At 43.8% G+C, this 22,103-nt stretch overlaps 1 protein-coding gene across 4 annotated transcripts in view; it reads left to right on the top strand.

Moving 5' to 3' along the window:
- Positions 1–3,408: 3,408 nt before the first annotated feature.
- The window catches only part of BBX (BBX high mobility group box domain containing), a 138,397-nt gene continuing 119,702 nt past the window's right edge, over positions 3,409–22,103 (top strand). The window contains exons 1-2 of one of the 4 annotated variants that reach the window (XM_068180842.1): positions 3,409–3,439; positions 7,099–7,171. The gene's annotated coding sequence lies outside the window, so the exon portion shown is untranslated. Of the gene's footprint in view, positions 3,440–3,848; positions 3,968–4,497; positions 4,516–5,600; positions 5,663–7,098; positions 7,172–22,103 lie in introns of those variants that run through there. The other 3 variants (XM_068180851.1, XM_068180843.1, XM_068180841.1) reach the window with 3 other exon arrangements.

The following is a 22,103-nucleotide window of genomic DNA, read 5'->3' as shown; positions in this document are numbered from 1 at the left end:
GGGGTGAGACAGAGCATTCCATTTGACCTTTGGACCTATCTGCAGGTAAAGGGCATTGTTTAATCAGAAGGGGGGATTGCTTTCAGCCTGGCTATACTATTGTTTTCTAGTTATTCAGTAGTCAAGGTTTGTTATTTCAAATCTAGTTCTCATCTCAATGTCTGTATTTTCCAAATCTTTTGCCAGGCAGTCATATTTATAAGGTTTTCCTATTTCATCTTCCCCAACAGCTAGTCCAAGCTTCCTTTTTATTATCTGAATAAATTTAAAATGGCCATGGAACACGCTTCTACCTCAGCCTGGAAGAGATACCAGTGGACAGGTCAGTTCCACAGGCAGGAGGTAGAGTCTGCCCTGGGCAGGAGAAGAAGATGGTAATTAAAGATCCAACTCAGTCCCCTCCTTAACACTACTGAGATCCATGGCAGGCCCCCAAAAGAGGGAGTTTAAAAAAAAAAAAAACCCAAAAAGTATAAATTGCTATTATTTATACCAATGCTACTATTTTTTTTTCTGTTATTCTTAAATAAGAACAATGTGAATGGAAATATTTTTCTCTTTTGACAGAGCACAGACACATGGCTGCTTAATGTCTTTTATGTTGTGCCATGGATTAATTAGGAGGGGACATGCAACTCTGCCGCCAGCTGAGCGCAAAGCAGGCAAACCCAGATGAACTCACACAAATTCCATGGACATGCAACTTGGAAGCCCCAAATCCCGCTGTGCACACAACAGAGCAAATGCTTTATCTGAGCTGAACTGCACCAACTTTAGTGCAGGCTGGCTGTACACAGCAGCCCATGTGAGCCTGCCACAAGGTAAGGCCAGGACATCACTCTCAAAAAATAATACCAGTTACACACAAGTGACAGAAAGGTCCCACCTGATGACACAAGTTTTTGCAGAAAAATCTAGAAATGCACCTTGTGTGGAGTTCTAAAATACTAATGAGCAAGCAATTTAAAACATTTCAGCACTTGCTGTCTTGCTGTCCCTTGAAAAATTCCTCACAGACACTTGCTAACACCTTAAAACTCTTGATAACAGTGGCTGATGAAAGCCAGAAATATCTCCAAGTGGGCATAAAAAGAGATTAATTTCCTTGAAATCATATACAGAAAAACAGAAACCCAGAAATATTTACTATCCTCTCCCTCTTCCCTTCATGACATCAGTGTTTGCAAAAGGTCCTGTATTGACAACCCAAGAAAATATAGTTCTCTCTCTATTCTCTCAGAATAAATCAAAGGCAGTGGAAAGGCAAACATTCTGTTTTCTGAACATACCAGCATACCTCAGCTTACTCATCTCTCTTAAAGGATAAAAAAATCCTTGTGCTTCTACAGACCTAATAGGTGGCCTGCCTTGCAACTGACTCACAAGCCATTTGTAACTGTATGAACCTGGCACAAAACACAATTGTTCTACTTAGGAGCACTGTATATCCATTTTGTACAGTTTTTGTACAGTTTTGTAAAAAACTACATTTCATGCAAGATGTCCTTATCTTGGCCTCTTTCCCGAAAGGGCCAGCAAAGGTATCAAGTGTAATAGAGAGATCTGTTAACAACAAAATGAAACGATCTTTAAAATGAGGTTCATGTATACTGTCAAGTGCCTACATCACTTATATTGCTCAGTAATTACCTGCTTTGACAGGATTTTAGCAATGAAGAGGTAGGAGAGGCTCCACAGTGTGGTGTTATTAAAATGGGTAAAGAATCCAGGACACAAGGCACTAATAGCACTAATACTGACATGTAAGAAACTATACCATGTAAGTTTTAACTGTCTGGATTAGGCCTCTTACTCTTAACCAGCAACTGTTTATGCATACTGAAAAGATGCTGCTTACCCACTACTGCAAAGCACTTCACAATCTGGAAATGATAGGAGGAAGCTCTGCCTAAAAATTAGACCAACCTTTTTATATGTGACTAATGAAATGTGTGTGCCTTCACTTGCCAGTGTCCCAGCCTCTGACACCTGACATGCACCTGAGTTCCAGTGGATAGATGGTCAGCTGTGCCTTCTTAGCAATGAAAATGAAATACTGAAGTAGAATGCATTAATTACAAAAATATGTTTATGCTGTTATTTTTATATTATTCAGGAACTGACAAACCCACCCCTGCTTACAACAAACAAATGTGTGGGGCATTTACAATACTTTTGTCACATCTTAAGAAAAAATGTGCAGGCTAATTTTTAAATGCTTTCTGAGAAACACGGATACAAATTAGTTTTCTAATATGAGCTTGTACTTTACTGCACTGCATTATTCAGACATAAGAAATATTATTTCACAGTTTTTTAACATAATTCTGCCACACTGATTAAAAGGGGTTGGGGAATGACAGAAGAGTAGACAAGACACGGGAAGATGCTGAAATTAACTATATTACATTGGAAAAAAGCTCAGGACTGAGAACATATGGAATAAACTCTGCAACATCCTTGGATGTGTAAAGCCATCATGAAACACAAACATTGCTCTCCTACTGGGAAAAAAAAATCAAATTTCCATTATTATTATAACTATTATTTCTTAGTTTATTATTAAATAAACTATTATTATAAACTATTAGTTAATTTATTATTTAATAAATGTCACTATTATTTTCTTATTAGAACTATTATTAATTTTTTTTAGTATGACAATTGCTGACTGGAAGTCAGCACCCCACCTAGAGACAGAGCCACACAAAAAATTAGTTCTTCCTAATTCTAAGAATCAATGCCACGTGTCTTCTGCTTAAAAACCATGAGGGCCTCATGTTGCATATATTCAAGTCCTCGTGAACATTAATACACAGGGGCAGTGCATGCAGTATGTTTCCACACTGATTGATTTCTGTAGTGGAAGGGAGCTTCCCCCAAAAAGTTAGATTACATTTCCAACACCCGTCAGCACAATCGCCATGCAGCCACGCAAAAGCTGCTGGCCTCACACTGTCGCTTTGTGCATATCAGCTCGTCAGCTACAGAAATTCTCAAATGAATTTCACATCCATGTGTTTGGTACGGTCCACGAGGTGCAGGGCAGAGGACCGGGCAGGAGACGGAGCGTGGCGCGGACCTCAGCGTTATACTCGGCTAGTTCTGCCAACAGAGCGATCTCTATGGGAAGCCGATGTGAACCCGGCCGTGAGGTCGATGCTGGCCCGGTGAGGGCCTCTCCGCCACGCCTGGGCGAGGATTCCTACGGCAGGGGGCACCGCCTGGAGCTCCGCCGCATCCCCGCGCGGCGCCACTGCCTGAATGCCCACTCGCCGGGTCAGGGGCCAGCGCCGGCCCGGCCCGGCCGCCCTCGGTCCGTGGGGGTGGCTCCCCGTGTTTACTGCCCCAGCAAGGGCTGCGCGGATGCGCTGCTGCCTCTCGCAACTTCTGCTCGCCGTGCTGTGGCCTCTGAATGAAACTCGCCCAACTCGGCCGAGTAAGTTACCGGGAGGCTGCTAGGGGTGCGCTGGGCCGGGCCGGGCCGGGCCGGGCCGGGCCGGGCCGAACCCGCACCCGGCTACCCCGCGGCGCTGCCCAGGGCAGACGTAGTTTACTCTCGCGGCGCTGCCCGGGCGGCCAGTGGACAGTGGCTGCCGGCGCCGTGGCCGGCACGGCTCCGCGCTGCCCCGGGCGGCCCCCGCTCCCTGCCCCGCTCCGGCACCGCCGCCGAGGGCTCCACGAACCCTGCGAAGGGCAGCGCGGCGATCTTTGTGTGAGTGGGTGCGGAGAGTGCGTGCGCCGGCGGCTCCCTCGCCGGCCGCGGGTGTAACAGCAGCACTGAGTGGCCGGCGGGCCCGTCGCTCAGCGCGCCAGCCAATGGCGGGGAGCCTTATATCGCAGGGAGTGTTGTGTCGCTGCCCGGGTTGCATGGCTCTGTGTGGAGCCGCGTTCCGCGGGCTCCGAGACGGAGGGTCTGTGCTGCGAGCCGCGTCCGGTCCAGCGGCGCGGTGCGCACCCCGCCGAGGTGAGTGTCCCCGCCCGCAGACCCGCACCGGGCGGGCGGAGATGGGCAGCAGCAGGGAGGGAGAGATAGGGAGAGGGGTGCCCTCGCCCCACGCTTTACGCTCCGCGCTCAGCTGTGGAGCAGCCCCCCGCGCCCCTCCTGCGGCGCTGGCGGACGGGAGGGAGGCGCGGAGCTCCCCCTGCCCGGCGCGGCGGCTGCCGCGGCTCCCAGTCACTTTTCCTCCCTCTTGCCAGCCTTGCCTTCGTTTTGAAAGTTTGGGCAGCGGAGGACGGGTTGGGTTGGTGCCGCCAGCCCTCCGCCCGGCCGGCAGGGTAGGGGTAACCGGGGGTATGTAACGGGGAGGGGGCCAAGTGGATTGCGGTACAGCGCAGGGCATTTAAAACACCAGCAAGCCGAGCCTGAGAGGAGGCGGGGGTAGGCCAGCCAGTGCCAGGCTGCGTTTGAAACCAGGCACTTCTCGCCGCCACAGAGAGAGGCAAGAGCAGCGGCGGAGAGAGGAAGGGGAAGGAGGGCGAGGAGGAGGAGGGATGGCCACCGGCCGCCGCTCGGTGCGTGCCTCCGGGGGGACTTGACAGGGAAATCGCGGCAGACAGAAACGAAACTTCATCCCGAGGGGCGGCGAGGCGCGGGGGAGAGTGCGCGGATCGGTATCGGGAGAAAGGTCTCGGGGGGGGGAATATAAAAGCGGAGAGGGGGAAGCAGCAGGTCCAAAGGCCGCAGGGGGAGCGGGAGGAAAAACCCCGGCGCCCACCCCGACAACAACAGCGGCGGCCGGGCTCGGCCGGAGAGTTGGGCTGTGCGTTTTCCGGTAGTCATCGGCGATACACCCGGGGCGGCAGCGGCCCAGGTGGGCATCTGGGGAGCGGGCGGGCGGCCCTGCTGGAGTTTCGCGTGGATGCGGGATTATGTTGTGGCAATAAGTTCAAGGTGGAGAGGAAGGGAGGGAGGGAGGAAGGCGGGCGGGGGCCGGAGGGAGGTGGCGGCAGGCCTCGGCCGCGCGAAGTCCTATTTCTGAAGGTAAGTTGTGACATTAGGTGGTCGCGATGACAGAAAACTTGGCGAGTGGCGCCTTGGGGAGGGGCCGGCTGCCTCGGGGGGGGGGGTCTCTCCTGGCCGCCGGGAGCCGGATGGGTGCTCGGCTGTTATTTGCTGCTTCGAGATCGGGTCGCTGGTAAATTACAGACAGCAGCCCTCCTCCTCCTCCCCCTCCTCCCCGCCAGGCGCTTCGCTCTTCCTCCTCTCGGGTTTATTTGCAATGTATGAAACTTACATGGCTGTGAGGACAGCCGATCCAGTGTGGGTTTGCGAGGTGGAGGAGGACGGGGAAGGAAGGGTTGGAGGCAGGGGAGAAGGAGGCAGTCGCGTTAATCCCGGGCGCCGCACGGCAGCAGGTTTGCGTTAGGAATATCGGTGGCAGCCCGCTGCCGAATGAGGAAGGTAAAACGAAGTGATGCGAGAGCCGCCGAGGCGACATGCACGGCGGCGGGGCGAGAGGCACCGGCAGGCGGCTGCCCGTCCCCTCCCTCCCTGCCTGCTGCCTCCTCCCTCCCTCCCCGCCGGGGCGGGGAAGGACCGTGCCGGGGTCTCCCCCGCTCGCCGCCAGCCGAGCCGGGGGGCCGCCGGGCTTTAATCGTGTGCGGGGCGGATTCGCCACTTTTTCCGGGGGAGGCCCGCGGTTAAAAGTTTTCTGCGGAGGTGAGTGTGTGCGGGGAGGCCGGGGCGCCGCCAGGCCGGCGGTGGTCACTCGGGCCTGGGGCGCTGAAACCATTGCCCGTCCTGCTGGTGGCACGTCCAAGTCCCGCAGCCCGGCGGGGCGGCGGAGGGGCCCGGCTCAGCCGCCGGGGCAGGGACGGGGTGCCGGTCTCCATGTGGGCTCTCCCGGCGGCGGCACCTCCTCCCCGGTGGCAGCGGCAGCAGCAGGATCATCGCCCGGGCCCGCGGGGAGGAGGAGGGGAGCAGCAGGGAGGTGTTTGCTGCCAGCCTGCCTCGCCGGAGCCCGCCGAGGAGGGCAGCTGGGAGGGCCGGGGAGCCCCCCGCGCCGCCGCCCCTTCCTTGCGCGCCCGTTCGCCCCCAAAGGTCTTGTGCAGACTTTTCCCCCGGGAGGGTGAGATTTATGCGCTCCATTATTGCTCCTCTCCTCCCCCCTCAAAGCAAGATGGACTCTCTCGTCTCTCTCTCGCTCTCTCCCTCTCTCTCGTTCTCTCCCCCTCCCTGTGTCTTGTCAGCCTTCAAGATCGACATTTTGTAACTAGGATGCAAACTTGATGGTGACCGGGGGCGGGGGGCGAGGAGGGGAGACGGGAAAACCCTGGGTCACGGCGGTCTTTCTCCATATTTAATACCTTTTCTTTCCACCCCACCCCGGAGCCCGGATTCCGGTGGCCCTACACTTGCATGGGCGGGGGTGGGTGGAGGGCGGGCGGCGGCTGCGAGCGCCGCTCCCCCCGCGGCGGCCGGGGATCACTCCCCGCGGCTGGGTGGCCGCAGCACTCCGGGCGGCTCTGCCTAGGGGCAGCGGGCATTACCTGAAACTGTGCTCCAGCCTTGCAGCCTTCGTCCGTTTCTCTGTCTGTCTCTCTCCCCGGGTGGATATCGTACTTGCGGTCTGGCGGCTTATTCTTATTGCTAATTTTTGCGTTGTTTGGCTTATCCACGCGCGGGGATTGATCGCTCACTTGTGTAAGTTCCCGGGGGTTATTGTTATGTATGCCTCCTTGCAGATGGTGGTCAACTTTCTGTCTTTTATTTTGATAATACATATGAATATTACTGTATGTGCGTGTAAATAATTATGTGATGCATCTCTGTGTGTACGTATGTCTGTGCGTACTCATAAACATGTATCCGTATGAGAGAGACAGAGGAAGAGCAACCCACCCTGCTGATAGATACTCAGGTGATTTGCTCCATTTGCCTACTCCTAATGCCCTCTAAAGACACGGTGCATCTTTTGTTTGCTCCTTACGGTTTCCTGCGACTGTCATTTTTGTTTTAATGACGACTTAGCTGGGATGGGGGTGAGGAGGAAGCAAGTTTCAAGTTTTGGGATCTCTCCTCTTGTTGGTGATGTGGTGAGTTGCAATATTGTAAAATCATGGTGTGCTGATGTGTGCCTTTTTGATACTTTTTAGGTCACTATCACATGACAAAGGCTTTGAGACAGCTTCATCTTCATCTGTCTGTAATTTCTGTTCGCCTTCCTGGGTAAGTATGTAAATTGTACACGTGAAAAAAGAACTTGGTTGTTGTTGATAGGATAGAGGTCCTTGTGCTGCCACTTTTTATGAGGAAGATGCTTGTTCTGGTTTTAGCACCTCAGAAAACATGTCTTCTCCAGGTGCTAATAGCTACTGCTAGCATACAAAGTTTGTATGTAGGGGTGCCTCCAAGTAATCTGGGGATTAAAAGGCTCTGCATATTCAGAGCTCTCTTTCCTTATTTTTAGTGGTGTTTTTTCCCTTAAACTTTTTAAAGACAATCAGCTGATTGACTTAGGGTGAAAGTTTTAGACCAACATTAGAATATGCAAAGTGCAACACATAAGTCAAAAATGTAATGAGCGTATAAAGTCCTTTTAAAATTCAGTGGTAGAAAAGTATGAAAATGTAAACTGAATAGGTAATTAGAAAACTCTGAAGGTCAAGAATTGGTGACAAGTTTAGCAGAACTGTAATGCTGCTGCAACAGGCGTTCTTTCAATTTTAACATGTAAACTGAGAGCTAATTAGAATTCCATCCATGCTCATTCTGTTTTTACTTTTGGCATTGATGAACGCCGATACCAATCAATTTGAAATATGTATCTCAGTGATTAATTTACTAGTATTCCTAAGTTTTCAGGTACACGACGATGGTTTTTTTTCATTTACATGCTGGGAAAAGTTATGATAACTTTTGAAGGGTTTGACACCTTTTAAGCTGAAGTGGAAGTGGTAGTTTAAAGAAGAGGCCCTAAATTTTTGGGTCACATTTATAAAGGATATAAAATGAGTGGCATTTGGAGTACTTCTCATACAATTGCCCGTGGTGTCACTGACCTGCGTTTGGCCCAAAATGGGAAGTGGGAGGTAGCACATCTTCTTGGCACTATTCTGCACATAATTAAAAACAAGACAGGACATGTATTTGGGGTAAGCTTAGTACTCATAAATGCAAATGATTAATAACATACTCCTGACCTTTTGCAGGTAGCGTATAGCAGACATAGGGTAAGTGATGGTCCCAAACATGCTGACTTGAATGAGGCTGTTGGGAGCAGCTGTTATGGTGTGATATTATGACCACAAAGCTAGTGTTAAAGCTGGGAGTAACTACTGTGGGCAGTTGATTTGAAGGGAGAATTCTGCTGTTCTCCAGTTCCTGCAGATTTACACCCAAATTTCAGGTTTTCAGATTTTGTACGCGGTGTGGTTGGTGTGTGCAGGTCTCAGAGTATAAACACCAAATTCAATTACTGAATTTTTTTATGACAGACTAGTTGCATAGGAGAATATTGCTTTTGGTTTTATAGCATTACTGACAAGGATCGTGTTCTATGAAGAGTAATTGTTGCAACAATCTTTTCCAAATAAAAATGCACGTGGAAATTCAAAACTGGCAGATAGGCTTCAAAATGTTGATCAGGACTGAATACAAATGTACTGATTTCTGAACTTAATTTTCTCTGTTTTCAGTTGAGTCACATGAGAGTGCTATAAGTGCTAAGGACATTTTCTTTATCTCAAGTAATAGTAAAGGATGCTGAACAAGAATAGCTCAGAGACCTTGACTCAGGTCTTGAGTCATTATCTGGTTTTAGTTCTCTAATGAAGTCTTTTGGATGTATGGAATGTTGATCTGGCAGTGAAGTGGTGATCGTAATCTTCCCGCACTTGGAGAGGAGGGGACTTTGGTTTTGTGCATCGTGCTAAATGTCTCACCTGGTGTTGAACTGGCTTGAAGAAAGAAAAGGATAGGGTACCATTTTTATTAAAAAAGCATATTGGGAGCTGTAGAGGAAAAGAAGAAATAAGTTTCCTTGTAGCTTAAGAAAAAGGCAATGAAAATAATGTGCCTAGTTAAGGTGAGAATAGAGATGTTGTTAGATTTGTCCATGACTAGAAATCTCTGTTTACTTTAGGGACCTTTTATTTTGGTAAAAGGGATGATTTCTTTTATTACACAGTTCTCACTAAAGTAACTGTTTGTGACTGGATTTTAGTCATTCAGTCTTGGCATACAGGAGTTCTGGTTTGCTTGGTGAGTGCCAGTGCAGGGCTGGTGTGTCACAAGATAGACGGTGATGAGCTGCTTTGCAAGGGGCCTTGTGGATGTTTCAAAAATTGGCCCAAGATGTCCAAAGTTTATTGCAAACTACTGACCCTCTTGGCACAGCAAGCTGATAGACCATGTCAAGCAGGCATGTAATTTAGCAGAAACATAGCTGATTTCTGTGTGGAGGTAAACTCAGAGTATATAAGAATCTTGCTCTTGACCCTTTGGAGTTTTTTGGGGTTTGCTTGCTGTAAGCTCATTGCCTGCAGAAGTTCCACTGGCTTCAGCAGGAGGTTTATTTATGAAAGGAGTGTAGGAGTGATGGTGAGAGGAATTTGTCCATGTTTATTTTTCCCTTCAAGGAAGAAAACCTTTCTCTTCTGTAGCTGTTGTGTGAATAATTAAAGATATTAAATGTCAGTTTTCCACATAAAATATCAGAGGTAATCATGCCATTATTTTATAACTAATGTTTTTCTTGTTCAAACAGAATGCTCTTAATACACTTTGTTTGTAAATTAATGGTTCTGTAATTGGCAAGCCTGTAAGCATGTGTATATCTTGAAGCAGATGACAACTCTTGTTAAATTGACTGGTATGATTGCTCGCATTCAGAGCTTAAAGTTCTTCCAGGTTGCTGCCACTTGTGGTCTGGGGGCTGAGGATGCACAGTGTCTCTGGAGCTCATGAACATGGTATTAGGCAGGGCTGTCTTCTGGCACAGAGCTGGGGAAGGAATGGTGTGAAGAGAGGAGAACTTGATTGAGCGAGCTGGGACAAGGTGCTCTTCCACCACATGTGGTGGTGGAAAAGGTGCAGGTAAGGTTGATGAGGCCTGTGGTGTGCAAGGTTCTGTTGTGATGTGAAGTTTGTAAATACACCTGCAGTGAAATTTGGATGCCTGGGAGGTAAGGCACTGCTTCTCTTTCAACTACACCATGGCTGGTGTAGTGTTCAGATCCCCCTCTCTTTCTGAAGGAGGTTCTTTGGTGGAGGAAGGTACTAAAAATTAAAATTGGAACTGAAGTGAAACTCTCATTTTAATTTTTGAGTGTGTTGTAGGCTGTCTCTCTGAGCTCTGGCAAGTGATGTAGTCAAAACCAGAAGCTGCTTTCCAAATTTTGGACCCAAGCTGGACTTCCTGTGCCCTGTCATGATGATGGCCTGCTGTGGCCAGTAGTGGAATCAGCAGCACAGCTTTAGCCTGCTGATGGCTTCCAAGGTCTTTACTTTTACAATCATAACCATATGTCCCTTGGTCACTTCTAAATGGAGAGTGACAGTACTTCCCTGTATCATTAAATCATATGGTGCCTGTATATTGGGACAGTTTTCATGAGTGATTTAAGTTTTTCAAAGCAGTATAGATACTGTTGTAGCTTACTGTAAAATTAATAATTTATGTTTTCATTATTGCTTAGGGGTCTATAAAGCTGGATTGAATTTACTATCATATGTATTTCAAAATATTCTTGAGAAGAAATAGGTTAAAGTCATCCTTCTAACTCCTATAGTATTATTTCATTTCCTTCTACCATGTTTTTCCCTTTCCTGGGGTATTATTGCCAGAAGCTTTTTTGTTCAGTTTTGTGTCAAAAGATTATTAGGACTTACTTCCTTTTTATTTTTTTGTTTTGTTTTGTTTTTAAGATCAGTAATGATACAGTGTTTCTGTGTGAGAGTAATGGGGTGAGTGTGGTCCTGGTGGACATGGGAATTTCACAAAAGATTCCTACAGCTGTCGCCCTTCTTGCTAGTTTTGGAAGGGGTAATCTCTGAACTAGCCTAAGGATTAGTCTGAATTTAAAAATGGCTTGATGGGCTGCTGTTTTGCATTGCTTGAAAAAGAAAAAAGGACATACTATTTTCTCAATAATAGTGATATTATTAAGTATTGGTGTTTGTAGGCATTGCCTTATTTATGTACTTCTGTCATGTTTGGTGAAGTACACAAGCCATACTGTAATCACACACCTCAAGATCAAGAACAATAAATTTTTTCCCAGTTTTAGGCATGTGAGATGAAAAGCTGCGAAGGAGCGTAGGCTTTCCTGCAGTCACTTAGCAGGATAGCAGTAGCAGGGAATGGAATAAAATCTGCATCTGACTCCTTAGTTTTGTGTCCTTTCCTTTGCTCTGAAGCTTTCCTAGTTAGTGCTTGTCTTGAGATGTGAGTAGACTCACTGAATTCTGTGACACTTGGACATCTTCTGCCAATACTCCACTTTCATTCATAATGCTGCTTAAAAAAAAAAAATCCCACCTTCAGAATGTTGTGAAGTTACTGACTTACAATTTGGTTATATTTATTGACAAGACAGTGTAAAGTAGGAGGAGAGCTTACTTAAGAGCTTTTGCCAGTAAACATGGTATTTAAACTGCTGTTTATTGCAGTATTTATTAGCCCAATTTATTTAATACTAACTTTGTAAAGTTAATGCAAGGAAGAAAATGATTCTTCATAGTGATATTTTTAAAATGTGATTCATGTGAAATAGTTCTTCACAATTAAATTATTTTTTTAATATTCATAATCTAATGCAAAATGACAACTGCTGTTCTTCTAAAACATGGTATTGACAGAAGCAACTACTTTGGCACTCTGACAGTACTGTGATAGGGTAACTTGCCTACTGAACTTTTATTTCTAGAGATGGTAAATATACGTAAGATTTTCAGGTTTTCTGTTTACTGGTGTTTTGTTACTTAAAATAAAAATTTGATGTAAAAATTGGAGGTGAATTTGAGGAGTAAAGCACACTTTACTTAAAGCCTGGGTGTAGACCTATTTGTAAAATTCTCACAAAGATAGCAGCATTTTATTATTTCTAACATTTATAAATTTAATTACCTAAAAAATGAATCAACAAAGAGGAAAAGCGTGGTTTTGACACTCTCCGGTGTTCATGCTTTTTCCTTTATAGCACACAAATGCATAATGTAATAGCAAGTCCTTATGAGCATGGACAATTCAGCATGTGAAAATAAACTAGCTTCAGGCATATCTGAGTAGAAAGAAACCTGGTACAACAACATTTCAATTTTTAGCAAGGGGAAGGAAAGTTAACAGGATTTTATGAGGCTACACTAAGAAAATCAGTTGCTTAGGAAGCATGGAATTTTTATTGTCAGAAATCTTCCATGTGGGTATCTCTATATAAGACATTTTATAAAATGTAGTGAATGCTGAAGGTAAGAAGCAGTATTTTATTGACCCTTAATGTCACAGAGCCTCATTCAGCAAAGATAAAAATAATTCCGTGGACTTGCACAACATGGGATCTATGTAACTTAATGCAAGTGGAAGCTCTCTTGACAAGAAGCTTATCAAGTCCTGTCTACACCTTCCCGTTCTGCGGGAAAGTGGGAAGGTGTTTTCCCTCTGGCTGTGTGGTGTTTTGTTTGGGGGTTTATGATGCTTTCTTTCTGAAAGGCGTTATGTGTATAGGAAATGGTCTGCTTTGAGACATTGTGGAATGCCCCTAACTGCCTTCCTGGCTGTGGGATCACTCTTCTCTTACACAGGTGTAGCAACAGGAAGATTTCTGCCACCCTCAGTCCTGACAGGGGCTTTGTCCTGTGCTTCTGAAGCCCCAAGGTCCCCTTGGCAGGGTTAGGCATTAAAGGCCTGCTCCTCGGTTCTCTTCATGAGAACTGAACTGGCCTGTTGCAGGATTCAAGTGAGAAAGTCTTAAGCCTGGTCCTGTGCCACTGGTGAGATGGGTAAAGGATTGGTGACTGTACGGTGCTGCTGAGTGTCAGGCAATGTTTCAGTGCTTGATAGCTTTCAACCAATACCTTTCAGTTCATTCCCCAATATGTTTTTTTCTGCTGGCTACATAAGGACTTTTAAACTTAAACCTTGTTAGAAGTTGTCTGTCTTTTTGTTTTGAATATTTTGTTTTTCATTTGTACTCATGCTTTGCAAGTCAAGAGGTACCCAGCTTGGCAGTGGGCAGAGCACATCATAGTTAGGATTACATCTCTTACAGTAGAGTAGTACATCTTCCCCCTGCAGCCTGTGTGTTCTTCTGTGAAACAATTAATTCTAAGTTTTTGTTTGTGTATGTGAGAGAATGCATTGTTTTGTGGTTGGCAAAGCAATATTTAGAAGAGACTTCAAGAGAAAATTGAACGTGAAGCTGAATAAAGAAAACATTAGGTGAGAATGGAAGGACTGAGGGAGGACTTGTTTCTTACCTCATTTCATTTTTGTGGTTGGCCGTGTTTGGGTTTGCTTTCCCGAAGTGGTGGTCTTTGAGCCACATCCTGCTTACAGTGAACTACAGTCAGCAGCATCATGCTGACTTATGGGATGATCTACAGGAACAGCAGTTTCTCTTAACCTCATGGTTGAAGAGCCTGATCCTGCAGTTACAACTGCACAGGTGAATTCCTGAACAAAAAGCCAGAACCAGACCTGCATCAGCAATGTGCACCCCTTTGCAGGTTTGCTGGCTGAAGTTCCTGGTGGCCTAAAATTCCTCAAGAAAGCTGCAGATCTCACATTATTCTTAGTTAGTGATGTGCAGGTAGTCCTCTCAGGGACTGGCACCTGTTGCGCTTACAGGCCATCCCTGACCTGATGGTGAGCTGGGGATAGAGAGGCATTGCTGAAACATGCTGAGTTCCGGTAAATGAGAAGAGGGTGGAAGAGCATGAAGTGTGAGAATACCATTTGGTAAATGATAAGTCTTCCGGCACATAAGCCATTTTGTTCAAGTATGTTTGCTTCACAAGTTGGCTGTCTGTTTAGGGAAAGAAAGCATTCTGATGTACTTGAAATCAATGGGCAGAGATGATAGATTTGGAAAGAAGTACCATTTTCACCTCCACTTCCTTGGTAAAGCTGTCCTCAGCTGTTCTTTCTCTTTCCAAAAGGTTTTTTTATATCCAAATTTCATGTGGGTAGTGTAAACTTTTTGACTAGCTCAGTTCAAATCAGTGTTCCATGCCACAAACTTGTGAGTTGCAGGGTTTAGCTCTTGTTTGAATATACGTGCAATTACTTTTCGTATTTAAGTTTCTTTTTTTGTATTCCCTCTAATTTGTTTGAGATGCTCTTTCCTACATTGTGTTAAACATCAATCATCAAGTGCTCATAATATATTTTGAAACAAGCATGCAAAATTGCAGCATGATCCTGCACTGATTACAGAACTATAGCATATGAATTAATAAGAAAATAAAAACAGCATAATTAATTTCCAGCTGCTTTTGGAGAAACAGAGGTGTTTATAAGGGGAAATTTGGTGTGTGCAAATTAAAGAATGACAAAGCTGGTATCAAATACATTTCTGCAGGCAGTTATTCACAATTTGCTTCCTCTGTTGTATTGATTAAAAATATGTTTTAGTGCTGAAAGAGTAAGCAGAAGCTCCAGTGCCATTCTTCTAAAATGGTTGGACTAAATGAAAAGCACAAGTGTCAGAAGTAGTGCAAGGGAAGGAAGTTTTTAAATTTATTTCTTTGTATGGAAGACCTTAAATAAGGGAAGTAAATGACAGATAACTAAGTGTAATGGTGGATTTTGTCCATGTCTCATTGCTATGAGATTTCGATTAATAGGAGAAAACTGCCTGTTTGTGTGTGTGTGTAAAACAATTTTTGAGAGTTAAGTATTTTCCTTGTGTCTCTTGTATGTGCTTGTGCTCATCTGTCTCACCTCAGCACGGTATACCAAAGCAGCAGAGGGTAAATAAAGTCCAATGTTAAAAGTGATCCAGGCAGAATCTCACACTGTGAGCACCCTTGCCATAGTTTAGTCCTACAGAGTCCTTTGGAGGAAGCTGTTGAACGGATCTAGATACTCAGTTGCTGGTTTTGAAATCATGTCATTTGCTGCTACTCAGTGCTGGCCTGTTGTTGAGGTGGGAGCTCCAAGACAAAGCTTTTGGGTCTGTGTGCCTGCGACATCTTCCTGGTTTTTAATCAGCAAAGGAAGATCCTGCCCTCCTGAGATATGTCTAGAGGAAATGGATTATTTGTTTATATAGTGAAGTGGACTCTCGAGGATGTCCCTGTTGAGCTTTCTGTTTAGCTGCACCATGTGCTGATGGGGCTGAAGTGAGTGAGAGGTTGCTGGAGTGCATGGAGGGAAACACCTGAGAAAACTGACCAGATACTGTGTTTTATCTAAAGTGTTCTGCTGGTTTCTCTGCCACAGCTGATCTGGTTTCTGTGTGCAGTCTTGCTTTCCTGGATGGACCCACAGCAGTTACGCTTCGCAGAAAGAAGGAAATAAAAATGAGAGGTGAGGTTGTCATCACAGACATCCCCATGAAATGGGTTACATGATGGAAGGGCACAGTTCAGATCTACAGTGGGAACAGTATGTGTTCTCTTATTCAAGGATCCTGAAGGAGGAAGAAAAAAAATCTTTTGAGTGGGGGGTGGTGTTTTGTGGAGCTGTAACAGGGTTTGCAGAGATTGAGTAGGGCTAAAAGAAAGTGGGGGCAGGCACACTGAAAGCAGGGAGGGTTTTGTGCCTCCTGTTCCTGGCCCTTGTGAGCCCCTCTGTACGTACGCTCACATGTCTGCTGCCTTGACATTCCAGTTATACCTATTGAACTGATTTAAGTCGGGATTTCGCTCAATGAACCCTTGGGTTAAATTGGTGCTTATAAACTCATTTTGCTTTGGTATTTTTGTTTTTTCGGGAGCAGTCTGTATTGGTAGACAACCATTAAAATATGTTGCCAAATTTAGCCTTTACACTAAATTAGGTACTACTTTTTTATTTCAGAGCATGCACTGTATGCCTGCACACTTTCTAAGTGATTTCATGGCCTGTCTGCATTTATCTAGATTGCAGCTGTTAAGAAAGTTTTTATTTAGGACATGAAAAAATATGCTTTTTTTTTTTGATTGTGGCCCTTAAAAATGTCCTACTTAATAAAATTACACTCATGCACAAACACACAAATAAATGCAAATAGATTTTGCACTTAAACTAAAGTAACTGATTCTGCTGAACTGAATGCAAGCTTTGAGAACTAACAAACTCAAACTTCTTTGTTTTCTCAGAAGAGAAGGAAAACAAATAATCTTACTCAATTCCCAGTTAGTTTCCCAGCTTTACAGGAAGTGCCATTAAGTGACTTAGGGAGCAAAGACGCTGCAGATGCAATGGAAGGTATTAGTTTCAGGTAATTCAGTTCTAAACCTAATACTGGTTCTTGGTACTTCAAGGAAGACTTACCTGTTTGGTGTTTGAGTTCTTTTTACAATTTTGACATCAAACATTTGCATTTTTTTAATATAAATCGATTTACATAATATTACAGTGGAATTAACATTGGTTTGTAATTTAAAGGCAAATTGCAATTTAGTATTTTTTTGTTAAAATATATCTAGCAACAATAACATCTGAAATGTCGATATGATTTCTTTGTTCAGAAGGAGTTGATTTGTAACAGTGTCTGTTTCTGTTAAGCAGAATATATTTTTTTAGATGACTATAGCATCTATTATCTAGTTGCTGTTTGTAATAGCAGATGCCTTGGGCTGTATCTTCTGCCATTAAGGAATGCAGAGTAGCTCACTAGGTAACACTGGGGCCATATTAATTTTTTTTTTAATAGGTGCTAGATGCCTCTGTAGCTTCTAAAAGATAGAGATCAACAGATCTCTGTTTACACATATATGTACTTAACATTAAAAAATGCATTATTTTAAAATTGCTGTTACAAGCTTTCCATTTGACTAGGTGGTATGTGATTGACTATGTGGTATGTGATTAATGGTTGAGGGGGTACTTTACAACATCCAGGAAGGAATCTAGCACTGCTGGTGAGAGAAAGCAAAACATGGAACTGAGTTGTTACTGGATGCTGCATGTATTGCTAATTTATTAGAGTGAAAAGAAATAAGGAAAAAGAAATTGGTATATATGCCATAGCAACTCTTTGGCTGACATGGATTCTAACCCCCACCTTACCAAAATATTAATAGCATCTGTGCAGTCAAAGAGCTTGATAACATGTATTGGCTCTGCAGCTCCATGCGTTTTTTCTGCAGCAGGGGAACTGTGTAGCAGTATTTGTGACCATTAAGGAATGCAGAGTTAGACCTCAGTAGGAGAAGAGTTGTGCTCAGAAATGCAGAGTGTGCCTGGGGCCTGGTAGTACAGTTACCCAAACTGTGTACAAATGCAGTTTTGCCCCTGCCTCCCAAAAAGGAGGAGTTACACACTTCAATAAGTGGTTTTATAGCCTTCACTCCCTGGTGCAAACATGGCTTTCACGATCCTGTCTTGTCCTGGTTTTCTCTTTTCTTTTGTATCAATGTATAGGGTATTCAAAGTCTCAGCAGTTGTTGTGGTCTAATAGAACTAAATATGGTAAGATTAGGAAGCGGAATAGAAATTAGAGGAAAATTGAAGCAAAGGTCCAAATGCTATTGCAGATGCAAATGTTTAAAATGGTCAATTTTTATAAAGAAATAATTTTAAAATTGAAATAGGAAAATAACTGAGTATTTATTACTCTTAAGCAAGCAAGCCAAAGTAAGACGAATCACTCATCCTGAAAGGGTCATCATTTTCATTTTCACATACATTTGATTCGAGATCAATAAGAAAATAGCATAGTCATATATTTAGGTAACTTTTTTGGTAGGAGCTGTTTATTGCTGAAGCATTCATGTTTTTAACTGCTCTAAAACAATTAGCTTTTTTTTAACATAAGCATTCCAGCAGAATGCTTTTTTACTTCTCACCCACTCTACTGTTCTTGTGGCACTCCACCTGGAGAACTGCATTCAGCTCTGGGATCCCTAGTATAATAAAGGCATGGACCTGTTGGAACAAGTCCAGAGGAGGGATATGCAGTTGATCAGAGGGCTGCAGCACCTTTCCTATGAGAACAGGCAGGAAGAATTGGGATTTTTTGACTTGAAGAAGACATGGCTCCAGGAAGACCTTGTAGCAGCTTTCCAGAACCTTGTGTGGCCTATGAGAGAGATGGAGAGGGACTTTTCATGAGAGCAGGTAGTGACAGGACAAGGGGGAATGGCTTCAAACTGAAAGAGAGTAGATTTAGATTACATAATAGGAAGAAATTCTTTAACTGTGATGGGATGACTGCACTGGCAGCCCCATCCCTGGAAGTGTTCAAGGCCATGTTGGATGGGGCTTGAGCAACGTGATCTAGTTGAAGGTGTCCCTGCTCATGGCTGGGGAGTTTGAATCAGATGACCTTTAAGGTCTCTTCCAACTCAGACTATTCTGTGATTCTACAATGTGGCTGATTTTATAATTACTGTATTTTCATAGAATTGAATTATTCTTGTCCTAACTTGCTTCCTCCTCCCCTCCCTTTATAGATATGTGAAATGCTGAGGCTTTCCTTCCTTTCAGAGAATAAGTATTGGAGCTAAGGTTTTATCAGGAGAATTTGTATTTTTGACAGTGTTCTGTCTGAAATGTCTCAGAGAAACCTGTTAATCCGCATGTGCTGAGCAGTGTTCTCCTGCTAGGTTACATTGAAATGGGCTACTGGTCAGGCTAAAAAATCTGGGTGTAAAATTCACTTTGGCCTGAAATCAGAGTTGATATGAGCTTGTGCAATTCCGTTGAGGCTGCTGAACAGAATTTGGTTGTGTTAGTCTGGGGGATTGTGGCAAAACCAGTGAAGAGAAGTGTGTGTTTAAAACATTGCTGAAACTATCAGTAGCACATGATCAGAAGAATGAGACACCCTCACTACTTTTTATTTTTTACTGGGGAGCAGGGGAAGAGGTGGCAGTGGGTAATGGTGGTGGTGGTGTCCCATCACTGCAATTAAAACTCACTTCTTTTCTTTTTCTTTGGAGAGTTATTCAGATGGATGAACTTAGTGAAGTAATCAACTGGCAGTACATATTTAGATGATAGGCCAGTCTTTTTTTTGGAACAATTTTAAACTGAGGAACCAGAAGCATTTCTGCGAGTGTTGAACCAAAGTAGTGTCTCTGCCAAGCAGTCTGCTTTCGTTGCAGTTCTAGCCAAGCATAGAGGGAGTGGAAAAGCAGGTGCACTGTCTTAGCCTGAGCACTTCAAGCTTGTGTAAGGTAAACTGCAGAGGAATGTCCTTTGCAAAGTATCATATATGTTGTGCACTGTCTGCAAAACAGATTCTGTTGCTTCCCCAAGTAATTCTCCCACACACCAAAAGTGATGGGGGCAGCTTACCATATGTTTGATTTTGCCCATCTCCTGTCCAAAAAAGAGCTGTGCTGTTGCCCATGAGCTGCACCCCATTAGATGTAATCACTGCCATGCTGAGTTCAGTAAGAGCTTTGTTACGGACTTCAGTGGAATTAAAGATTTTCTTACAAGTCAGAATTTATGGATCTCCAAGGTTTCTGAAAGGATCATCTGTATTTCAGCAGTATAATGACACTGTTGATTGGCATGAGTTTCCCAGTTTTACAAGTGTGATTGAAAGTATACAGTAGCCTTACAATAAAGGAAGAGTATGCCACTACAGCCTTTTCAGCTATGGAGACCAAATAAAGCAGTTTCACCATTTACAAATGTGGAGTGGTAATAGGTTCTTCCCATATCAAGTGTTGTGCAGTTTCTGAAGGAAAAACTAGTGTGTAGCAGGGCAGAAAGTTGAGAAGAGTTGTCCACATTTGTTGTTTGTATTTTTTTTTTTGTTAGCCCTCTCAGGGTAAAATGGGAGTTGCATTAATTGTAGTTATGTGATAATACTTGGGGAAAATTTTACACTGAGGCTCAGTTTTGTTGATTGTGAAGATCTAGAAAAAGATATTTCTTTTCTTCTTTCTCTGGGGAAACGGACTTCAGGTCCATCCTACCAGAGAATCAAAACAATTCACTTTCTAAACAGGTATATAACAAATCCTTTAAGAGTGTGTGCCATAGAACATAGGTAGTGTTGTCATTTATGTATTATGTATTTTGTTAAACAGCGTGTTTTTAGGGTGTAATAACATTTTATTCTTCTATTGTGTGCTTTTACAGACATCAACTAACTACATTTTACAAACATTTCAGAACCAGTGCTACCCACCCCCATTTTGCAGTTTGCAGAGTAGACTCAGGGATATTCAGGTAAGACCAAGATGACTGGTGGTAGAATGAAGTACAGAATTCCTGAACTTCCTGAAAGTTCTTATGTGACTGTTAAACTTACTACACCAACTACCTCTTTGTTACTAAAATATCTGCCCTGTGCACATTATTTTCCTCTATTGGTTGGTGAAAAAATGGTGATGAAGTATAACCTGTTGATTTCCAGCTTACTGGTTGAGTACTTATGAACTTAGACTTGAGAAATCTGTTTGCATCCAAATTCAATTCAGGGTTCTTCCTCTACATCTTAGAGCTTGTGCTGCCTGATAGGAAAGTACCCTTGCAGGTCAAAGCTTTTGGGACTGGTCTTCTGTTCTTCCAAGCCAAGGTCTCTTCTTAATGTAGTGCTGTGTGAATATTGCCCTCTGTTCTTCCTATTTCTCTGAAAATTACTTCTGCAGGGATGCATAGGCATGTTTTGTTTGCTGTACAAGATGTGTGAAGGTAATAGAAACATATTTGTGTTGGTTCTAAGAATGAGTTAAATATCCTATTGCTCACAAGGACTTCGTTAAAGTCAGGCTTTATCTCTACCTACATATTTCAATGTGTTCAGTTCAGCTCTTCAGCCAGAGCTTCTTGCTGTAAGGATTGGTACAAGTGCCCTGAAGGAAACCAGCATTGTGACAGTGTGGGGTTTTGCAGGGTACTTTGTAATTCAGGTGCCAGATTTGAACTTGTAGTTTAGTTTTAGGTCAGAAACAAGCATGTGTACTGACTGTCTTTCAAAGCAGGTAAGACTGAGAATCCATGGATCTTGGGCATTCATTTCTTAGGCTAGTACAATTCTGAACTGTTTACTTGTGTGCACATAGGGCTTTTAATAACTTCTGTTTTCTCACTTGGTACACAGTCTTGAGCATACCAGAATCTGATTTACAGAAAACTCTTAATATCTTGTTCACCTTCTGATTTCAAATCCATCTATCTGTATGCTGTACTATAGATCCCAAGGGAGTTATCTCTCATCCTTGCTCTACAGTTCTAGACAGTGCTATCAGATTTTCTAACTGCCTTTTTTTTTTTTTTTAATGCGAACAGATTTGCATCTTTTGACTGAATCTTTTCATCTGTTGGGCTTAGGACAGGAGCCTTGCAGTGTTATTCTAGTAATTCTGTCTGCAAGAAAAAGCCCCAAAACAACTGGAAAACAAATTCTAAAAAAAACCCCTAACAAAACAAAAATTGAGAAAACAGCCTATAGATTTTAAGGAGCTTGTCCTGAAGAATGCTGGTCCTGCTTGTTGTCCAAATAAATGATTTTTATTTCACAAATACAAAAGTTTTTTGTTCCATTCATTTTTAAGAATTGTGCTTCAGTTGTGGAGAGCACAAAGATCTTTATATAGTTGATTATTTTAGGGCCCAGTCCTGCAATGCCTCTGTCATAGCAGTCTCCTTGAGCTATTGCAGTTGCAGGATTGAAGCTGTATATGCAGCTAATCTTACAGGGGCCTGATCCTGCTCTGAGACCTTTTGGCACAAGTCCTTCGGCACGTGCACAGTTCTGGGTAAGCTCTTGTGGCTTGGCATCAATGAAACAATGGTGAAGATGGATCTGAATGTGTATTCCAGTTTATGAAGCAGTGAGGTTCCTCTTGGAAATCTCATAAAGCAGGCTATGTACAGAAGTTTGTGAAGTCTGTAACCTGGGCGATTTTTAGAGGTGTTTCTCAAGAAATAAGACAATTAGATTCAGAACTTTCCTTTTTTCTCCTTGAAATGTAAGGCTAAACAGTCGACAGCAAAAGCAGATCAGTAAGAATATAGATAAAATAAAAAACAGAAGGAACAAGTGGCCCA

This window comes from Anomalospiza imberbis, chromosome 2, assembly GCF_031753505.1.
Source record: "Anomalospiza imberbis isolate Cuckoo-Finch-1a 21T00152 chromosome 2, ASM3175350v1, whole genome shotgun sequence".
Classification (NCBI taxonomy): domain Eukaryota; kingdom Metazoa; phylum Chordata; class Aves; order Passeriformes; family Viduidae; genus Anomalospiza; species Anomalospiza imberbis.
This window is presented reverse-complemented; position numbering and strand designations above follow the sequence as displayed.